Below are 3,397 nucleotides of genomic sequence, written 5' to 3' on the forward strand. Positions count from 1 at the left end.
AGATGAAAGGATGGACCATCTAGAGACTGCCATACCCGGGGATCCATCCCATAATCAGCCTCCAAACCCTGACACCGTTGCATACACTAGCAAGGTTTTGCTGAAAGGACCCGGATATAGCTGTTTCTTGTGAGATTATGCTGGGGCCTAGCAAACAGAGAAGTGGATGCTCACAGTCAGCTATTGAATGGATCACAGAGTCCCCAATGGAGAAGCTAGAGAAAGTACCAAAGGAGCTGTGGGGATCTGCAACCCTATGGGTGGAACAACAATATGAAATATCCAGTACGCCCCCACCCCCTGTCTCCCTGAGCTCATGTCTCTTGATGCATATGTATCAGAAGATGGCCTAGTAGGCCATCAGTGGAAAGAGAGGTCCATTGGTCGTGCAAACTTTATATGCCTCAGTACAGGGGAATGTCAGGGCCAAGAAGCAGGAGTGGATGGATGGGGGAGTGGGTGTGGGGGGACTTTTGGGATAGCATTGCAAATGTAAATGAAATAAATACCTAATTTAAAAAAATTTAAAAATTTTAAAAAATGATTTAATGGTTAGTGAGATGACTCAGTGGGGACTTGCCACCAAACTGGATACATTCTTGAAACTGACTCCCAGGTCTCAGATGATGGAAGGAAAGAAACAACTCTTGCAAGTTGTCCTCTGACCTCCATATTTGCCTCCCCCACTAAATAAACAAATGCAAGAAAATACAATTTGTCAATCAAAATATTTGTGAAATAAATCTCACATAACACACATATGATACACATTTTTATATATGTGTGTAATACATATATGCTTACATGTAACAGATATGTAGACTCATATCTGTATGTAACACAATCTAGAATCAAAGTAGAGGTGGTGATGTTGAGAAAGGGAGGAAGTCCAAGCCTGTTCCAAATTTCTCTTGTTTCTGAGTCAACTGCTGCTACTCTGCTATATACCCACAAAACTCTAGAACGCGGAGAGTCACAAAGTGAAATCAACTACTTGGTAAAAGTTCATAAGCAGATTAATGTAGTGTAGCAATTCTCTCTCTTGGACCTCCAAAACCTAGCACATTTTAAATGACTCTACTATTGTTTAAAAACAAACCTGTTTTTGTTGTTTAGTGACTGTGACATTTTGAGCTGAAATGAATTGAATCTAGCAATATTACTTTATAGGGACATTTTTCCTTTCAGATTCCAAAGATTGCAGGAGTGTTAGAAATGATTGAAGAGCACTAGACCTTCAGATTCATCCCACAGACATTGCTGCGAACGAACACTGTGTACAATCTGTTCTTAGAAAGCATAGCTAACTCTATTCCAAAAGAAAGAAGGCTTCTCTTATATGCCAAACCAACATATAAACTTAGCCTAATGAAGTGCAAAGCGGATGGATTTTAGCATGTACTGAAAGTTATTTTTGACATTTCTATAAATAATCTCATCAAAAGTTCCTTCCCTTCATTTTCTTGCACTCCCTTTCAGCAGTAAGAATACTTTTCAGGATGTCCACAGAGGTTGCTACTTTTACATAACCATCTCAATGGCGGTCACCTCTTATATCCTCTTAAAATATGGGTTCAAATGTTTTTATGAATTTCTTTACTCTGTAAAAAAAAAGCTTCAAGTGTAACTACCTCTTTGAAAAAAAAAACTGTCACCCAGGCATTGATATAAAAAGATATTTGGTTAATTTTATATAGCACTAGAGGTCAACTATCAAGAACGTGAATGAGAAGACCCCAGATTTTGTCATAAATTTAACATGATTAAAAATAATTAGGCATCAGGGCAGACTTGTCTGGTGATATTTGGAGTAATTTTTTCACTGTCTTCTATATTCTTCCATGTAAAAGAAGGAACGAAGGAAACAGGAAGTATAGTAACAGGTCCTTTGACTTCTAAAATAATTCTCTGGTTTAGAGTAGAGAACATTTTTATAACATAAACAAAATATACCTTGTGAACATTAACATAAATAACACTCGGTGAATTTTAAAACCAAAATATGCAAAGAAGTAAAATAATGAAATAGGTGTGTGTTTGCTACGGTTGTCTTACCAACTCCACTTTGTTTGCCTCTCGGTGGTAACTTATTAAAAACTTGCCACATCACTGAAAATATGACAGACTCTGAGAACACACTGACAAAATTTTGTCCTACCTCATGAGCTTAAAGGGAGACGAAGACACAAGATGAGCTGTGTTAGATATGATACGTTCCCCCCACAAGGTGTGTGCACAGAATGAAGTTTGATTGATCAAGTCTTGTTTGGAAATTAACTTTTACCAAGACATGAAGAAAAGAAGTGTGAGAGACTCAGAGAGAGAAATGGAAAATTCTTAGCATGTTCCCTGAAGCAGGAGAGAGCTCCCCTTATTTTTCCCTGATATACATTAATCGCCAAAGAAATTGCATAAACTAAAGGAAGTTAGTGAGTGAGACAGGATAGAAAAGTAAGCAAGACATAGGAAACCATGCTGATGGTCACAAAGAGTTATAATAAATTTGTAAATGATAGAACATTCAGTTGACAAAGGTTAAATACTTCCAATGTCTACAATATATTTGTTCTCTTTGATTACCCCATGACAGTGATAATAAAACCAACACCCCCATCATCAATGCTGTCCATTAGGACTCGCTCATCAGATTACATAGTCTGTTATAGTTTCCCCAGCATCTTTCACTTCCTCCTACCTCTCATCCTTGGGATCACCACTGTATCCTTTGTTTCTGTGAATTCCATGATGTTAGATTCCACACTGTATCTGATCATTCCGCTTCCATAGCTGGCTTATTTTGTTCGCACAAGGACCTCTAAATTCATCAGTATCTTCAGATGTTACAGGGTTTCTCCTTTGTAAATGCTATACAGTACTTAGTTGTGTGTATATGTGTATTGAAATTTTTTTTCCCATTTTTAAAGAACACTTAAAGTATTTCCTCATGGCTATTGTGAATAATTATGAAATGGCCATGGGTGTATAGATAACTCTTTAATACTGACTTCATTTCCCTGGGACACATGTCTAGAAGTGATATTGCTGAATCAAAAAAGTAGTTTTTTTTTTTTAATTTTTAAAATCATTCCATGTGGTTTGGCATAACGGCTATAATAATTTATAGTTCCAATGATAGTATAATAGTATATAAGCATCTAAGCGATACATCAGACATGGAAGGATTTGTATCTAATTTATTTTCATTTTTATATGTTTATGTGTTTGTGGCTGCATGCATGTGCCCCAGCCTATGTGTGCTGTGCTGCTCCCCCACCCCTTCTCTACCTTGGTTAAGAAAGGGTCTTTTCTTTTTTTGTCTCAATATATTGAGTTTTTTTTTGGGGGAGGGGGTTGTTTGTTTGGTTCGTTTTTTTTTTTTTTTTTTTTTTTTTTTATA

Source organism: Mus caroli, chromosome 11 (assembly GCF_900094665.2).
Source record: "Mus caroli chromosome 11, CAROLI_EIJ_v1.1, whole genome shotgun sequence".
Classification (NCBI taxonomy): domain Eukaryota; kingdom Metazoa; phylum Chordata; class Mammalia; order Rodentia; family Muridae; genus Mus; species Mus caroli.